Here is a 19,357-nt window from a genome sequence, read left to right on the forward strand (position 1 = left end):
TGTATTATAAAATAGACAACTGCTTTGGAAGCATTTTCTTGCGTCCCATCTCAATTTTACAATAATAAGTAAATTCATGGCTTTTTCTAATATTTCAAAGTTCAACCTGATAGTCACGAGAATGGACAGCTTTCTATCTGCTTTGCAATCTTTTCTTCATGAGAAAGTATTTGTGCACTGATGTGTGCTCCATTTGCAAACTTTGGAGTGTGGGATTTGTAAAAAAAATATTCAAATATTAGGAGATTAAGAGACAGCAACATTCTGTGAAGTGTGTTCTTTTGACACTAAGGCAGATACAGATACATAGAAGAACAATGTGACAATATATAGCATGACAAATGGAACAGAAATGGTAAAATAATATTCATTAAGTCAAAAAATCACCATGAACCGATGTTCACAAAGGCATCAAAATTAATTCTGAAACTTCATTTTTGATTGGCCTTGTGGTGGCAGGGCCTAATACTAACAAAGATCAGTATTGTGAAAGGTATTTGAACATACGGGCAGTGCCGATTCCTAAATGCTTAGGTCTGTTCTTTACTTATTTTTTAAAATGCAGACTATTCTTCTCATGACCTTTGAAGCTTTTGTGGTTTACAGGCAAAATCTATTTAGCAAGACACTATGGCACATTGAAGCAAATGTAACTTTCAATATTCCAGACACCACTATGTTCTACTGAGACAGAGACACTGTTTTAAACTCTGCTTGCCTCTCTCTGTAAGTGAATTTTGGGATAGCAAGTCATTCAGTGGCTCTCTCTTTTTTTTTCTTTAGCCTAATGTAATACCATACCAGAAAGAGCGGGGTTGAAAAGAAGAGTCTGTTGCCTTCCTTAGGTTTCCATATAGGCTTGACTTAGATTTTTGTAATCATTGCTCAGACAGATGGGAGTTCCCATTCTGCTCTAGAGACTGGAAAGAGCTTGCTTCAGTATTACAAAACTTTTTGCTGCATGGTGCAGTGCACATTATCAGTAGAACGGACCTACTAGAGATTAATATGACTAATGGAAATTTAACAAGTTTGTGTTAAGCAGTTCAAAAAGTGAAGAGACATCATCAGAGCAAATTATGGCCCACTGCTTCTCTGACCAGTATAATTTAGCAGCTGGAAACCAAGGAGAAGAGCCAGACTATGTGATTAATTAGTTCTCTGCAGACGGCCAGCAAGTGCTTAACATGCCACTGGTGGTCTATGAACCACGATGCTGGACTGACTGTCCTTGTAGATGTAGTCCTCTGTTAATCAGCAGAATGGTAAAAAAGTAGAATCTGGACCCTGGACTCCAAACAGAAATTCCACAGTACTTTGACACCAGACAGAAGTAAAAGGGAATTTCAAAATCCCAGCATCACTCAGCTTTACCCCCAACTATGCTGGCACACATATTTTAGCTAGCCTAGCTACTTAATTCTTATCCAGTTAATCTATTCTGATTGAACCAATTTACATTTAAGATAACAAGAAATGATTAGTTTACAATTAGCTGAGTTTAAGATCTCATAATCAGCGTGACAAATATGGTTCTATTCCAGGAAGTTTTTCTTTTTCTTTTTAATAATCCTGGTCAAAAATGTTCAAGTATAACATTTTATTTAAATAAATAAATAAACATAACTTTTTGAGGTTGTCATGTGCTTCCATGAAAAACACAAACAGTCCCCCAAAAATTCACAAGAAAGTCAAATGCCATGACATCATGACAAATAATCAGTCAAAAATCACATTACTATTTATACATTTTCCACCAGTTCTGTCCAATCTTCAACAGAGATTTTATAACTGAATTAATTTATCTACTTACCTAGTCTCTATTAAATTTATTTTTTTATGTACATAGTTTGGTAGCAAAGCCTGGATTACAGACGAGACTCTTATAACAGCAGTTTATTTTTTATGTGAAGAATCTCATGTTTTTTCTTTTGCTTTTACAGAAGATTAGATCTTATATCACTTTGGTATTCAATCATTTTAGCATCCTTTATTCTTCTTTTTTCCTTATTCCAGTATTTCAAAGGTGGTACAATCTGTTCTGTTGAGGTGCACACTGCAAATATCCCTACTGAATTAAAATACTGTAAAAATAGAGACAAGTACTGCTGAAGTTGTGAAATCAATTTAACTAACAATCTGGTTAATGTGTATAGATGTTTATTGCATATCCTGACAGACCTTTCTGAAATTACCTGATTTCTAGCTTAATTACTTTCCTCCCAAAACTGTATCATTCTTTTTCATAACATTCTTCCCTTTTCTAATTACTGTAAATGGGCAAGAAACTGAAACATTTCTTCTCACTTCCAATTCTAAGTGATACAACCCTGGGGGGGGGGGGGGGGAATGCTTTAAAAAAATCTCTTTCTAGTCAGGTAACTAGACTTAATTATTAGTTATGTTTTCGAAATTATGGCATGATCAATGATTTTCCCTTTTTGAGCTAGTGTGATTTCCTAGTGTTTAAATATGGAAATAATAATTTCCAAGTCTTAGGCAGCAGCAGGCTTTACTTTTTTCATCTTCAATTTTCCAAAAAATAAATAAATAATGACATTCTCAAGTAGTTATATATGCAGTGACATGCAACTTCCGTACACAAATTCTAAGCCAGGTAAGAATTGTTGCCTTGCAGATATGTAAAGTGACAGGATTTAATATTTATTTTATGAATACATGTCCATTCAGTGACTGCAAAAGACTTTTTCTAGTACCAAGATATATATATATATATATATATATATATATATTAGATATACATACACACATGCGAGAAATTGTTATAGTCAACATGCATTATTTATTCAATCATAAAATGTAGAAAAACCTTAAAACTCCATACCTTTATCACTTTATTTGTATCTTATTAATTTAAAGAAGCACAACTCAGCAAATTATAAAGTAAAATAAATGAGGGGCTATGTTCCAGTGAATATTTTTAGAAAGAGTAACTCAAGTCAGAAAGGTAACATATGAGTCATTTCCTAGTACAGTATTAAGTGATTAAGGAGCCTGAGTTGAACAACGCAGAAATGAAAGTATAACTGAAACAGAAAATACACAACTGTTGTAAATCCAGCCTAACGCTGGAGGTCTCAACATTTCAGCGTAAGTCAGGAGAAGGTAGAAGCTGGACTTTTGTCCTCTTCTTTCCTGTCTCCAGCAAATGTTTGCTCTCTTCAGTTAAGAACAAAACCATCTCCAAGCTGCTTGCTTAAGAACGTTGGGGGATTTAAATTCAAGTCAACAAAGTAAATCAGGGATTCCCAAATGAAGGCCACAGAGTTCGGCAATAAATGCACAGCTCCTCTCTTCTTTAGTACAGATATGTGGCTCTGAAACAAAATCAGATCTCAGCATACCATATTCCATCTTGATTGAAGCAGCCAAGCGAGGACCATAAACTGTATGAGCTACATCTCCATACTACTAAAAGTCAGAGGCAGCTGCAAATGGCTCAGAGGAAGGAAAGGAAGGCCCCAATCCTGCAATTAAATGTACATCTATAGCATGCTGCACTTGCACATCCCCTTAAAGTCAATGGAGTTCTGCAATGGCATGCAATCCACCCAGACATTATCGATTGCAGGACTGATGCCTTAGTATTTAGAAGGTTGAGCTAAGTCTGAGAAGTATTCTAATTTCCTTCTTTGTCAGTGTTACTGGCCTAGTGGATAGGAGAAAGCAGTAGATGTGATATAGCTTGATTTTAGTAAATCTTTTGTCCCACATGACATTCTCAGAAGCAAAGTAGGGAAATGTGGTCTACATTAAATTACTCTGAGGTGGATGCACAACTGGTTGGAAAAATGTACTCAAAGAGTAGTAATTAATGGTTCACTGTCAAACTGGGAGAACATATCAAGTGGGGTCCCACGGGGTCCGTCTTGAGTCTGCTATTATTACATTTTTACTAATAAGTTGGATAAAGGAGTGGAGCCTGCTGCTGCCTAAGACTCAGAAATTATTATTTCCATATTTAAACACTAGGAAATCACACTAGCTCAAAAAAGGGAAATCATTGGTCATGCCATAATTTTGAAAACTTATAAAATTTGCAGATGACATTCAGTAGGGATGGGTTGAAACCTCTTTGGAAAACAGGATTCAAATTCAAAATTATCTCAAATTGATTAATTGGACTGAAATCAACAAGTGGACATTTAATAAAGACAAGTACAAAGTGTAACACTTAGGAAGAAAAAACTCAAATGTAAGTTGGGGAATAACTAGGTAGACAATGGTACCACAGAAAAGGATCTGGGGATTATAATGGATCACAAATTGAAGGTGAGTTAACAGTGTGATGCTGCTGCAAAAAAGGCAAGTGTCAGTCTGGGATAAATTAACAGTAGTGGGACATGAGAGGTAATTGTTCCACGCTACTTAGCACAGATGAAACCTTTGCTGGAGTACTATGTCCAGTTTTGGCTGCCACACTTTAAGAAATTGGACAAATTGGAGAGAGTACGGAGGAGAGCAACAAAAATTATGAAAGGTTTGGAAAACAATGAGGAAAGATTGAAAAAAGTGGGCATGTGTAGTGTAGAGAAGAGAAGGTTGAGAGATATAACAACAGTCTTCAAATATGGAAAATGCTGTTGTAAAGAGGATAGTGATTAATTGCTCACCTTATCCACCAAGGATAGGAGGAAAAGTCATTGACTTAACTTGCAGAGTGGGAGATTTAAAGTTGATATTAGGAAAAACTCTGTAACTATAAAGATAAGTTAAGCACTGGAACAGGTTACCTAGGGAGGCTGTGGAATCCCTGTTACTGGAGGGTATTGAAAACAGGTTATACAAACACCTATTAGGGTATATATTATTCTTGCCTGAGCACAGGGGAATGGACAAGATGACCTATCAAGGTCACTTCTAGCCCTAATTTCTATGATTATAAGTAGGAATGATATTTAGTAACTGTTACTAAAGCAGATAACAGGCACTTTATTTCCCAAGTATCTCTCTAATACAAAAAAAAATCAATGGCTGGTCTAAATAAATAGAGCATGAATTCCCTCTGGTAAAACAATAAACATACTTTTTGAATGACAAGAATAAACATTTAAAAAGCCTCAAACAGAAATAACAGAACACAAACTGTACAGTACTTACCTCTCAGATTTTCACATTTTATGTTCAGTGCCAAAGGGAAGTCAAGGCAAGGTTTTCTGAGTATCTTAAAATCAAATCTTTGGAAGTTTGTGTCTCCAGTTTATAGCTGAGTAAACACTGCAAAAAGCGTTCACAAATGTTTGTTCAAGTAAAACCCGTGAATTCTCTTTAAGAGTTTTTTGTAAATATTTTAATTAGCTTTACATGAACATGCATTTAACTGAAATTTTCCTCACAAGAACATTTATAGAAAGGGCAAGCATCACAAATGATCTTCTGAATAAGCATTTGTGTGCCAATACTCCTTCCAATATGTGGGGAATAATTCACAAAAGTTTGTGCGCCCATCTCAAAAATTTTTTGCCATTGTGGGAGTAAGCCAGTCAGAGAGTATAACCAGCAACATGTACATAAAGAGATCGATCATGTAGCATGAATAATAAATTACAAATAGTAAATACTCAAAACAAATAATCATTTGTTCAATAATTAATTTTGAATACATTCTTACAGCTCTAAGTCCAGTAATTGATAAAACAATTGATAAAATGTAGAAAAACATTCAAAATATTTAATACATTTCAATTGTTTAACAGCACGATTAAAACTGCAAATATCACAATTTTTTAAAATCATGATTCATTTTTGAGTTAATGGCATAAATTAACTGTGATTAATCGACAGCCCTAGTTAAAATGTTAACATCCCAAAATATTCCAATATAAAAGTTTGCACATTTGTTAAAGCGCACTTGACACAAAAATGTACTTTCAAATGGTAAAAAAAAAAAAAAAGAAAAGAAACAATGACAGGTAATAAAAAGAAAGTAAAACACTATGGAAATGGCAACAAATGCCACATTTGATGATGGAACATACCCCCAAAATAAATTAATTCAAAGAAAGAAGAAAAGAACAATGAAAGAGCACAGACAAAAGGAAAAAAGTAGGAAAGAAAGAACAAAGGTCTGAAGATGCAACACACAAATAAATTGAAGAGAGGTACAATGGTGGCTGAAGACTGAATGTGAAGGTGTGGATAAAAATTGAAAATCAAACAAATAAAAATGGTTCTTTTTCATTAAAGTCCCTGTTGAAAAATTCAAATAATGGAAAATTTTGAAAAAAAATCCTTTTCAGTTTTGCAAAACAAACAAGAACAGTTTTTTCAAACAAATAATATGTTGTGCCAATGTTTTAGACTTCTGCTTTTCAGGTAAACCAAAAATGTAAGCTTCAGCTGGAGCCAGTCATTCAGTGCAGATAATGCACTACTAGTCAAGGTGCTCATGGACCATCACATTCTTCACTATATTGAGTTTCTAAATGGATTTTTAAAGGACAAATCTCTGAGGCTTAAATTAATACCAAACACAAAAGAATCTATTACAATAAGATCTTCCAATGAAAAAAGGGTGTTGTCAGATATATCTGTCAGTCAGAAGACTGCAGAGAAAAAGGCAAATTAATTTAGTATATGAGCACCCCAGTTCATACAATATGATTGAAACGATTAGAGTTATTTCACTCTAATAAACAAAACCACTTGACTGATCTATACTATTCTAAAAATACAAATTTCCACAAATACCAGTAGGATGGCTATGTGAGATGAATATGCAGAAAGAAATATCACAAAAATAAGTGTACAGTAAATGGTTTATTAAAAATAATTACAGAGGTAGCATCTAGGGGTCAGATCTTCAAACACTGAATAATAGTCCTCTAGTGCTATCTGAAATCAGCCCCTTTAGTTCTGAAAATATTCATAAATCATTTTTATGATTCAGCCAGCACATCTAGCTGAAAAATCTAGAAATGGTCACTATAAACACACATTTAAGTTTATATTGCTATAAGAAATTAGCATATGGTGTAGTTTCATCACTGGTTGTTTTCCAGTCAACAGTGGATACGATTAGATAAGTTCTTCCAGTGTTATGCTACCTGGATGATTTAATAATGACTAGAAAACATATAAATAGCATTAAAAACACAAAAAACAAGCAAACAAAACCCAGGAACCTGTCTTCAAATGTTTTCCTGAGTATGGGATCAAAATTAAAAAGTGAAAGTATTTTTTTTATTTCTTATTTTAAAAAATGAACTCTGTTAAATATCTTGATCCCTGTAAATTCTGTAAAATTTCACCTACTACCAACCTGGGAAATGGTTGACAAAATATTAAACCAATATTAGTACCCATTGATATCTTGGTACATTATGGGCTCGATTCAAGCAGGAGCCTTCCTGACTCTGGTGTTAAGGATTTAGAGTCCAGATTTTTAAAGATATTTAGGCATTGCAGCACTCAACTTTGCAACACCTCACTGATTTAGGAGTCTAAATTTCATTTTCAAAAGGGACTTAGGCTCTTGAGTGACTGTCAATGGGATTCAGGCGCCTAAGTGTCTAAATATCTTATGAAAATGAGATTTAGGCTCCTAAATCAGTCAGTTGTTGCAATAATGAGCTCGGCAATGCCTACATACCTTTACAAATTTGAATCTAGGGCTTCTTTAGTTTACATTTTACTTTCTATGGCCCCCTCTGTCCACCCCCTGCACATGTACCTTATTTGTTCCCTACACTAATGGGTGGGGAGGCAGGGCTGGCATAGAGCCTAAAGGTATGCTCTGTGCCCTCCAGGAAAGCTACCTACACTGAGGGCCATTTCCATCCACCTAATGGCCTCTTTATGATGTCAATGCAGCATAAATTGACCTTAGCATAGCTTCATATCTCTGATAAGTCCACTGCAGTTAATATAATTAGCTACATGAGTGAGGCTTACAGGATTTGGTCCCTAACACAGACTACTGTTGGGACTGATGATCTTTTGTCCAAAGCAATGAACTGAATAGCGGAAGAATTGACTTCTAATCCTGATTTTTCCATGGATTTTCTGTAGGACTTTGGGTAAATCACTTACCCAAAATCCCAGCCTTAAGTTTCCTGATCTGTAAAATAGAAATGATCATACTTAACCACTCAGACAAAGATTTTGATATTCAGTTTATGAATGTTTATGAAGCGCTTTTCAGTTCTATGGCTGAAAAGCACTGTGTACAGCATGTGCAAAGTATCAGTATCTTGAATTTGTATCTCAGAACAGTAAATTTTTGCAGGTTAATAGTATTCAACGTGTTTTATCTGCCCCCTACCATCTAGTTTCCAATGAGGAAGTGGAACTCTGTGTAACACTTTGAAAAGTGGTATGAAAATTGCCAAAGGAGATAAAACATCTTTAAATCAGAAAATAGGTTTTTTCTTGCTATCTTATCAAACATCATCACACAGTTCTATAAAATGAATGCTTGCAGCTGCACTGCTAGTGAGAAGGCATTTACGTTCCAGTCTGGAAGCTCTAACAATTGAGGTAGGTAACTATTTTGAAATTGTAAGTGTCTTGAGAAGACAGCAATGTATATAGAAATTAGAGACCTAGTACTAGTTTGTGACTAAAGGGATGAAAAAGAAACCTGGATTCAAGTTATAATCCTAAAAAATTGAGACCAGTGACATTCAGATAATGGGATTGTCTTCGGCATAAGTCCCATTAGCCAGACAAAAGATGTATCATGTCTGCATAGGTATAGTCAGAACGTAACAGAGAAAGGAGGATGTGCAGAACTCAAATTGCTTAATGAATCAGTTTTCTTCTGACCACCACCCACTAGCTGAGACTATTTTGGCAATGAGTCCTGAAACAGATTCTGGATCCCAGCCAGTGAATCAGTAGTTCTCCCCTAAACCATAGCTGAAGACCAGAAGCCTGAAGCAATAGGAGCAGGTCAGAAGACCAGGAACATGAGCCAGTGAGCCAGGATTGGAAGGGCAGGAGCAGATCAACACCTGCATTCAGTCTGTTGGGCTCCACAAAGGAGAGACAGACACACCAGGAGCAGGAGTTAAAAGGGAGCCTGACCCCTGTACTCTGGTGGGAGAGGGAGAGGCATAGGACCACCACCCCCGCATAGAAAGAAGCGTAAGGCTGACAAGCAAGAGATTGGCAGTATAAATATACAAAACAATTATATATAAGGCCCTTTGAATTTGACTAAGAAAAGTTAGGTCAGGAAAGGCTTTTCACTGGAAAACTGGGCATGGCCCCAAAGATTGTCTTTGGGAGGGTGGTCTGCCATTATTGCTTCCCCTGGAGGAATAGCTCAACACAGGACATACATCTACACTGCAATAAAAGACCCATGCCATAGTCTCAGAGTTCAGGTCAGCTGACTTGGGTAAGCCAGGCTTTGGTTATGGGGCTAAAAATTTCAGTGTTGATGTTTGGACTTGGGCTGAAGCCCAGTCTCTGAAAGCACAGTTGTGGGGGGGACGAGGACATGAAGTCTGAGAGCCCAAGCTGAAATGTCAACTGTGGCTCAGGGTGCAGAGCTAATAATTGCAGTGTAAATTATCTTGGGCTCTGAGATTCAGTACCATGGCTGTTTTATTGCAGATATAAAGGGGCCGCTGACATGGCTGGAATGTGGACCATGACAGTGAGGTCCCCAACAAACCCAGTGAGGAGAGTAGGACCTGCATCAGCCTTGGCCTGTGATAAGTGAGGAATAAAGCTTGTTTTGCCAAAAGAGGGATTGACATGAGAAGCTACGTTGGAGAAGAGTCAACATGGCTTTTGTAAAGGGTAAAGGTAAATCACGTCTCACTAATCTATTAGAATTCTTTGAGGGTGTCAACAAGCATGCGGACAAGGCGATCCAGCACATAGTGTATTTGGACTTTCAGAAAGCCTTTGACAAGGTCCCTCGCCAAAAGCTCTTAAGCAAAGTAAGCAATCTTGAGATAAGAGGGAAGATATTCTCCTGGATCAGTAATTGGTTACAAGATAGAAAACAGAGTAGGAATAAATCAACAGTTTTCACAGTGGAGAGAGGTAAATAGTGGGGTCCCCCTACGATCTGTACCTTGAATTGTACTGTTCAACATATTCATAAATGATCTGGAAAAAGTTGCAAATACAGAAGTAGAAAAGTCGGTAGATAATACTAAATTACTCAACATAGTTAAATCCAAAGCTGACTGCAAAGAGTTACAAAGGGATCTCATTAAACTGGGTGATGAGGCAACAAAATGGAAGATGAAATTCAGTGTTGACAAAATGCAAAGTTATGTACACTGGAAAATGGAATCCCAACTATACATGCAAATTGGTGGGGGTCTAAATTTGCTGTTACCACTCAAGAAAGAGATCTTGAAGTCATTGTGCATAGTTCTCTGAAAACATCTGCTCAATGTGCAGTAGTTCATTTTAGAAAAGAGATAACTAAGGAGGGATATGATAGAGGTAAATAAAATCATGAGTATTGTGAAGAAAGTGAATAAGGAAATGTTATTTACCCCTTCATATAACACATGAACAAGACGACTCCCAATGAAATTAATCAGCAGCAGGTTCAAAACATACATAGGGAAATACTACTTCACATACCATACAGTCAACCTGTGAACCACATTGTCAGGGGATTTGTGAAGTCCAAAAATATAACTGCATTCAAAAAAGAATTAGATAAAGATCATTGAGGATAGGTCCATCAATGGCTATTGCCCAAAATGGACAGGGATGCAGCCCCATATTCTTGTTGTCCTTCAGCCTCTGACTGATAGAAGCTAAGACTGGACAACAGAGGATGGATCGCTTCATAATTAACCTGTTCTGTTCATTCCCCCTGAAGCGCGTGGCTCTGGCCACAGCTAGAAGACAGAATACTGGGTTAGATGGACCACTGGTCTGACCCAGTATGGCCATTCTTATATTTTTATGCTACCTTGGTAACAGAGAACAGGAGTCTTGAGCAGTATGATAATCTTTGTATTTGCTTTATGAACTCCCCTTCTCCACCTATAGGGCTTAGAAACTGTGTACATATCTAACTTAGTTGAAATAAAAATCCTCTGTACCTAGCAAAATAATAGTTTTCTCTCTAGTAAGTTACCTTTCCTCTTACATGCCTGTGCACGTGATTGGAACGGGGACTGGGAATACTCATGCAATATTCTGTATAATTATTACTCTCCCCTTCTTCCTGCACATCATCTTAACTCTTTGCAAAAGCACAGCTCAGAGTTCAGTCTTTTCAGAAAGCATTACACAGAGTTAAACCTCTGGGCTATAGTACATAAAACCCTGGTAAATGGATGTTAATAATTTCCCATCAATTCTCAAAGAGAGTGTACCATGCATTTTCTAAGTAAGACAAACATCTGATGCACACAAAACACATTGCAAATAGTACAAAGCATTGTAAATAATATTACAAATACAGTGAACAACTTTCAAACAAACATTATTAGATATTAAAGCTACTTGTACTCCTTATACAAACTTTCAGCTTCTGTTACAAATATTCAAATGCAAGCTTTCAACATAACATTTTCTATACTGTAGCACACATCAAACCATATTGCCCTCCAATCTTCTCTCAGAGGTGATTTCTCAGTCTTTATTGTATGACCTTAGTATGCCATGTGTGTCATTGGACTCTTCAGAACTTGAAAAATGGCAGCATCTCAGTCCTTTCAAACACTTTTGAGCCCTGTCAGCAAACAAAACAGTCTGGGGGTCTGTACAGCTAGTAGCTTTCCAGCTGTTCCTCTCAGTAGCTGGTGAGACAGAAGTCTGTAGCCTGTTTTCAAAGTGTTACAGATATTGGCATCAGCATATAAAATATCCATTTCTTGGATCTCTATAAGGCTTTCACACTGTAGGCCACCATCTTCTTCCCATAAGCCCAACTAAGAGAGGGAAAAATTCACAAACCCTCACCTCCAAAATGGCTGCCACATTTGCTCTCTTTAAATGATACAGGATCCCCATTTAGAGGAGTTAGGTGACAGCTAAATGTAAGTTCCATAGACTCTGAAGTCTCTAAGAGGGACAATGCTTCCCTCCCAGCAATCCTTCTAGGTCCATAGAACACACCACCATACAATATCCTAATGGAGGGCTTCCCTCCTAAGTAAAGCTGGAATAGTATTCACCTGTATCCAAATTGGTACAGGGGTTGGGATCTACCTCTCACTGCAGACATGTATCATGGTCCTGTATCAGTCAGCTGCTGAGTCCGCAGGGCCGTCTTTAACTCCCGTATTTATTACCTTTTCCTGCCTCACTTGTTTGACTGGCTCAGCTCTCGGAGGGCAACTATGGTATGGCCTGCCTGGTGGGTTGCCCCAATGAAAACATCATATATACCTCTTCAGAACATGACCATACTAAGCATGTCAGGTTAACTGCGACATGCTATTTCTGGACATTTCTGGGAACTTCTAGCTGAATTGCCCCTCCCTGTCCTCTGAATGTGTGCAGAGGCACGGCATATCTAACTAAGATACATCTACACTATGAGCTGGGGTTGTAATTCCCTTGCTTGTGTATACATTAGTGCTAGATCTCATCAAGCTAGCGTGAGTACAAACAGCAGAGCAGCTGCAGTAGCTCTGGTGATAGGCCTTAACTCTAAGACCTTAAGAACATAATTTTAGTATAGATACATAGTTCCTTAAATATTATATATACACATGCATTTTGCAATGATTATGATGACCAGTGGGCTCTGCATTCTCTGCAGAGACTTCACATACCACCATTTGGTGAATTATTGTGCATATATCTGACCCTAGGGATTCCTGTAAAATCCTATGCACCCCATGTGCCTTCTAGCAGTTGGCACCAAGAATTCCCTACTTCACATCTCCTGTTATGTCACCGCTGTCTTTGTCCTGCTAGGGGAATTACTACTCTCTAAAACCCAGTCCCCTTATAGACAAGCTCTTACCAAGCTCCTTAGCATATCTGTTGACCAATCTAAGAACAGCCATTGTCCCTAGTCTGGTATGTATGTGCTACAGCCTTACCAGCAATAGTGGACAAATAGAGACATAGGGGCATTCCAAGATACAGAAATTTCATAACAACTTCATGCTATCAATCAGAATTCATAAGTTTTTCAGACAGATTTCTCAAATTGTCACAGTGTCTCACTTCAACTACATTAATCTCCAAGCCAGTATCCTTTAGGGTATTATTGAATTCTTTGGAGAGGTCTGACAGGTTTTGTGATTGGAAATACCATTTAACTCTAGTAGAAGATCTGTGCCAGTTCTGTGATGGATTCATATGTTGCATATGAGAATTCATCACAAACAAATTCCTAAATAAGGGACCAACCCAGTCCCCACTGAAATCAGTCACAAAATTCCCATTAATTTCAACAGAAGCAAGCTTAAACTCTAAAAGCCTGTGTCTGTTTATGGGACTCAGGCTGCTCATTCAACTAATACTTAACTCTCTAGAAGTTTTCAAAATTAAGCAGACTTTTCAGAAAATATATTCTTTGAAAACAGAAGAAAGATTCTTAACAATGTTTGTGCTGCGCTGTTTACTTGCTGTTACTGTCAGGCTTGCATCACTCCTTGACAATTTCATACTGTGGAGCACAGTGGCGCAGGCAGGCAGCATGGGGATCAGGAGCAACCTTAGACTACTAAGTGCCAAAAGGTAAAAAAAACAACTGAAAAACTATGCTTGTAGAAACTAACATGAAAGGTTAACAAGGGTAATTGTAGACACCCTGAAAACTACCCCATAACCAGACCCCATCTATGAAATATAGAATAAGAGCCCAATCCCGCAAGCAGCTTTGAATGCACATGGAGAAGTTTCCTGGACTGGGGCCTAAATCATTGATGGTCAGATTTTCACAAGAGCTCCCAGCTCAATGGGAGCTGTTGGGTATGCCACACTTTTGAAAATACGGCAAGTTCACTGAGGTGCCTAAAATGGGAGTTGCACTGTCTTAAAAAGAGTAAACCGTATATTGTAGTTAGCCACAGAAAATGATCCAGGGCTGTAGCTGGAAACCCAGTGCTTTTATTCTGTACTTGTTTCCTGTGTCAGTAGAAATGAATTCCTTTGGTCTATGTTGAGAAACAGGAGGAAGATCTTTAACAATATTGGTATTTTATCTCTATAGCACATGGCAGTTGCATAGTTCACTTTATGCTGGACAAAACTTCTAGATTGTATACTAGTAAAAAATTGTCCTGAGTGTCAAACATTTTGGAGACTGTCACAGGAAACACACACACATGCAATGACTCTAAATCCTTCAGAATTTACAAATAATACCATTGGGTATTTTGCTATGTTTATTGTAATAAGTTAAACAAATTCTACCATTAAAAATAGGAAGAGATTTTTAAAAATACATCAACCAAGAACCCGCATGATATTTTGAAGCAGATTTAGCTGTCATTGCTGATATTGATTAGTACCTTAATCCAAGAGCAGTTCCATTGATTTCAATGGGCTGCTTCTAGATTAAGGTACTATTCAGTGTAAGTGAAGGCAACACAATAGCTTCGTCTCTGAGAAATTACTTCTGTAAAAAAAAATTTAATGGGAGAACATATATCTGGCTGATGGTGAGTATGTCACTGTTGGATGTTCAGTTGCACAGCAAAGAATAGGGTTAAACACAAGTATTGCAAATTAAGCCAGTCCAGGGGAAATTAAACAGGTGTCCACTCACTTATTATATTGTTATGCAATTTGCATTTAAATTTTCCTACAGAAGGTAAGAATAGCAGGGAGTTTTAGATGTTTAAACTTATTGCAGATATTGTTCTCTGCCCATATAATGTCCCTGTGATATTCACTGGCATGTGTAAAATAATTGCAACAAGATGTTTGGAACATTTCTCTTTTTAATGTTATATCTAGAACTGACCTCATATAAATTTTAGATTTATGTTCATAGTTAACTTTAGTACACTGGACACTATGTTATTGCCATAGCCCAAACATTAGTTTGCAATAACTTTTGTTTTGACTTTATGGATTAAAGGAGAATTAAAGTGGCCATGCTACATTCAGAAAAGGAAAGAATCAAAGAGAGAATCAGGTGTAGGAGGGAAGCAGTCCTAGAGAGTCATGAGAATATATGGGAGGAAAATGTATAGTAAGTTTTATTCTCTAATGTCCCCCACCCTTTTTTTTTTATTCCACATCTAATAAAAGCATGTGGGAAACCCTGTTGGGCAAGTTTCTGTTTTGTGGGGTTAAAAAATGGGTATTTTGGATCCCAGTTGTAAATACACCCAGAGTTCAGGGGCATAAGCTAAATGGTTCTGGTTTGGATTCATATCACATTAAAAGGTATGGGAGTGGTTTTGATTGTGCAAAATCTTAGCATGTCAAGTTTTTCTTTTAGAAAACAGGGATAATTGAGATCACAATATCATTTAACCAACCTCCACCAAATTTGGTGGGGGAGGGGGAAGGGATTGTTCCTTAATAGACAGTGCTAGTGTTCTCATAGGCTGTAATATTTTGACCCCCTAGAGAGAGTGTTGGAATATAGTTTAAAGCAAACACTATGTAAAAAGTTGCATTTAATTATTATGAAAAGTGAACTGAGCAATATGTCTACATGTTTTATGAGAGCCTGCAGGGACTTGTTCATCAGAGTTCAAACTGTGGGTAACCCGCTTTGTTGAGCTTTATTGTACAAACACACACACACACACACACACACACACAGTTTATTGGATTTTACTTTGAAAAACAATTGATGCAGGTTTTGTCTCAGGAACAGAATAGCTCTAATTACAAGACAGAACAACATGGCTATTAACTGAACTCTTATAAATAGCTGATCTCGAATAACTGATTGATATAAATTGTTAAACAAAGTCCATAAAAAATAAATAATCTGCCTCTTGTTTCATTAATCTCAGACATGTTAATTTGCTTATTTTATGGAACTCATATACATGGGAGTAGTACTCTTTGACATCACTTTTCATGAAGGCCACATATTCATTATTTCATTCACTATGATAAACTCACTCCAATTACTAATTGGAAGAACAGGGCTGGTTTTAAGGACTTGAAAAGTCCTCAGAAAACCTTTAGTTTATGATGACTCACTTACATCATAGCTCACAGCACCTCCTGACAAAAAAAGCCTCTTCTGGTAGGACAAGCTCCATGTTGCCTCTGTTGCTCTGCCAGGAATTCCTGTTCCACCACGACCCCTTCATGGTCTCCTTACCCCTTCTGAAGAGAGAATAAAATGAAAAATGTACTAAATCCCCATTGACACTCAGCCCTGCTTGCAAAAGCCCATATATGTCAGCATTCCTTTGAAGTTTCCAGGTCCTGAATCACAGCACTCCCATCCAACCCCTCTTTCCCCTTCCCCTGCACACATGCAGGGAGTCCATCCTCAGGAGCACATAGCTAGAGAAGTGGGCAAGAGAACCAACCCTGAAAAAAAAGTGTATTCCCCTATATTCTGTCCATAAGGCGGTAGAAGAAAACAACAACAACAAATGACATGAATCTAGAGAGACCTAGGGGAAGAAGGAATGGTAGGGGAAAGAGATAGGGAGAGTAAGAGGAGGGAAACAAATTTTATGGGTGGATCAGAACAGAAATACATGGAGATAGTGATGAGTCTAAAGGAATAGAGGTAATCTGAGGATGTGGGGACAATATTTGTTAGAAGGCAATGAGATGAGGGAGAGAATGAGGAGGAACACAAAGGAAAAGGACATAGAAATTAGAGAGAAAAAAACAATAGACATAAAGTAGGAAAATAGAATGGAAATAAGGGGGGAAAATGGAAACAAAAGGAGAATAATAAAGGGAAAGAAAAACAAAGACTCTTAGTTTGAACATTGGTATATTTTATTTTTATTTGATTTATTCAGTTTGCCTTTCTCAGTAATCAATATGAAAATGATCAAATCATTGTGATAAAGCTGAATTACATTCTGATATTTCCCACTATGAAGATATAAAATTAGGGCTGTCAATTAATCACAGTTAACTCACGTGATTAACTCAAAAAAAAATCGCAATTAATCACAGTTTTAATCACACTGTTAAACAACAGAATACCAATTGAAATTTATTAAAGATTTTTGGATGTTTTTCTACATTTTCAAATATATTGATTTCTATTACAACACAGAATACAAAGCGTGCATGGCTCACTTTATATTGTTGGGTTTTATTACAAATATTTACAAATATTTGCACTGTAAAAATGATAAACAAAAGAAATTGTATTTTTCAATTCACCTCATACAAGGACTGTAGCTCAGTCTGTTTATCATGAAAGTGAAACTTACAATTGTCACTTTTTTGTTACATAACTGCACTCAAAAACAAAACAATGCAAAACTTTAGACCCTACACGTCCACTCAGTCCTACTTCTTATTCAGCCAATCGCTAAGACAAACACTTTTTTTTTTTTTACATTTATGGGAGATAATGCTCCCACTTCTTATTTGCAATGTCACCAGAAAGTGAGAACAGGTGTTTGCATGGGACTTTTGTAGCCAGGATTGAAAGGTATTTAATATGCCAGATATGCTAAACACTTCATGCTTTGGCCACCATTTCAGAGTATATGCTTCCATGCTGATGAGGCTCTTTAAAAAAAATTATGTGTTAATTAGATTTGTGACTGAACTCCTTGGGTGAGAATTGTATGTCTCCAGCTCTTTTTTACCTGCATTCTGCCATATATTTCATGTTACAGCAGTCTTGGATGATGACTCAGCACACGTTGTTCATTTTAAGAACACTTTCGCTGCAGATTTGACAAAATGCAAAGAAGGTACAAATGTGAGATTTCTAAAGATAACTATAGTACTCGGACCCAAGGTTTAAGAATCTGAAGTACTTTCCAAAATCTGAGAGAGATGAGGTGTTTAGCATGCTTTCAGAAGTCTTAAAAGAGAAACATTCTGATGTAGAAACTACAGAACCCGAACCACCAAAAAAGAAAATCAACTTTCTGCTGGTGGCATCTGACTCAGAGGATGAAAATGAACATGAGACGGTCCACACTGCTTTGGGTTATTATCTAGCAGAAGCTGTCATCAGCATGGACGCATGTCCTCTGCAATAGTGGTTGAAGCATGAAGGGACATACGACTCTTTATCGCATCTGGCATGAAAATATCTTGCAACAGTGCCATGTGAATGCCTGTTCTCATTTTTAGGTGATATTGTGAACAAGAAGCGGGTAGCATTATCTCCTGCAAATGTAAACAAACTTGTTTGTCTGAGTGATTGACTGAACAAGAAATAGGACTGAGTGGAGTTTAAAGTTTTACATTTTTTAAATTTTTGAATGCAGTTATTTTTTTTTTTTTACATAATTCTACATTTGTAAGTTCAACTTTCATGATAAAGAGATTTCACTACAGTCCTTGTATTAGGTGAACTGAAAAATACTATTTTTTTTTTAGTGAAAATATTTGTAATCAGATATAAATATAAAGTGAGCACTGTACACTTTGTATTCTGTGTTGTAATTGAAATCAATATATTTGAAAATGTAGAAAACATCCAAAATATTTAAATAATTGGTATTCTATTATTAACTGTGTGATTAATCATGATTAATTTTTGTAATCATGCAATGAATCGCGATTAATTTTTTAAGCGCTTGACAGCCCTAAACAAAATATTTGACTTATTAGGACATCATGGTACTCTGTAGGACAGGATAGTGTTGCTACATGCACTGCTGTATGACAGTGGAGATTGTTAGATACACTTCCATATTTAGAGATGCTACAAGTACTATTAGATTTAAGCATTAGACGTTGGTAGGGTCCCTCGTTTCTATTGCTAATAGCATTAGCTAATAGCATTGGATACTATTTCCAGCCTTTGATGTCTATCACTGGTAGCACTTCCAGTATAAGAGGCTGCAGAGCTTTGAGCATGAGATGCTAGAAATATTACTAGCATTTAAAGCTAGAAAGGAATGGGTGAAAGACAGTACTGCTTGGGGAGTATAGCAAGGAAAAGGCAGAGAGCAGATCAAAGATAAAAGGGATGGAAGAGACAATTTATTCCTCCAAAGACAGCAGGTTATGAAAGTCATCAAAAGGAAGCATTGTTTTCAGAAAAAACAGACAGACAACAGAAGTGACATGAACAATGAGGAAGGCTGAATCAACTTACCTTAGGCAAGAAAAAAACATTGGAACAGCATTATCTTGCACTGATGTACTTTTATGCTTCAAAGATGCCAACATTGTGATGTAGTTTGGGTGGCATCCAAGACCTCTGAAGGCCCCAAAACTCTAAAGCCATCCCTTATGAGGAGGGGGAGGAGACACAGAAACAGAAGGATCAACATAGCATGAGAATCTGCCACAGCACCTGGGGCCCTAGTAAATT

The 19,357-nt window shown here is 36.9% G+C and overlaps 1 long non-coding RNA gene across 3 annotated transcripts in view; it reads right to left on the reverse strand.

The window, feature by feature from the left end:
• Nucleotides 1-1,800: 1,800 nt before the first annotated feature.
• LOC122463634 overlaps nucleotides 1,801-19,357 on the reverse strand; it is a 56,099-nt gene continuing 38,542 nt past the window's right edge. For 2 of the 3 annotated variants that reach the window (XR_006287181.1, XR_006287180.1), the window contains 2 exons: nucleotides 19,139-19,272; nucleotides 15,690-16,206 (listed from right to left, as the gene is read on the reverse strand). This is a non-coding gene — a long non-coding RNA (uncharacterized LOC122463634). Of the gene's footprint in view, nucleotides 2,085-5,121; nucleotides 5,239-15,689; nucleotides 16,207-19,138; nucleotides 19,273-19,357 lie in introns of those variants that run through there. The other variant, XR_006287182.1, reaches the window with a different exon arrangement.

This window comes from Chelonia mydas, chromosome 1, assembly GCF_015237465.2.
Source record: "Chelonia mydas isolate rCheMyd1 chromosome 1, rCheMyd1.pri.v2, whole genome shotgun sequence".
NCBI lineage: Eukaryota > Metazoa > Chordata > Testudines > Cheloniidae > Chelonia > Chelonia mydas.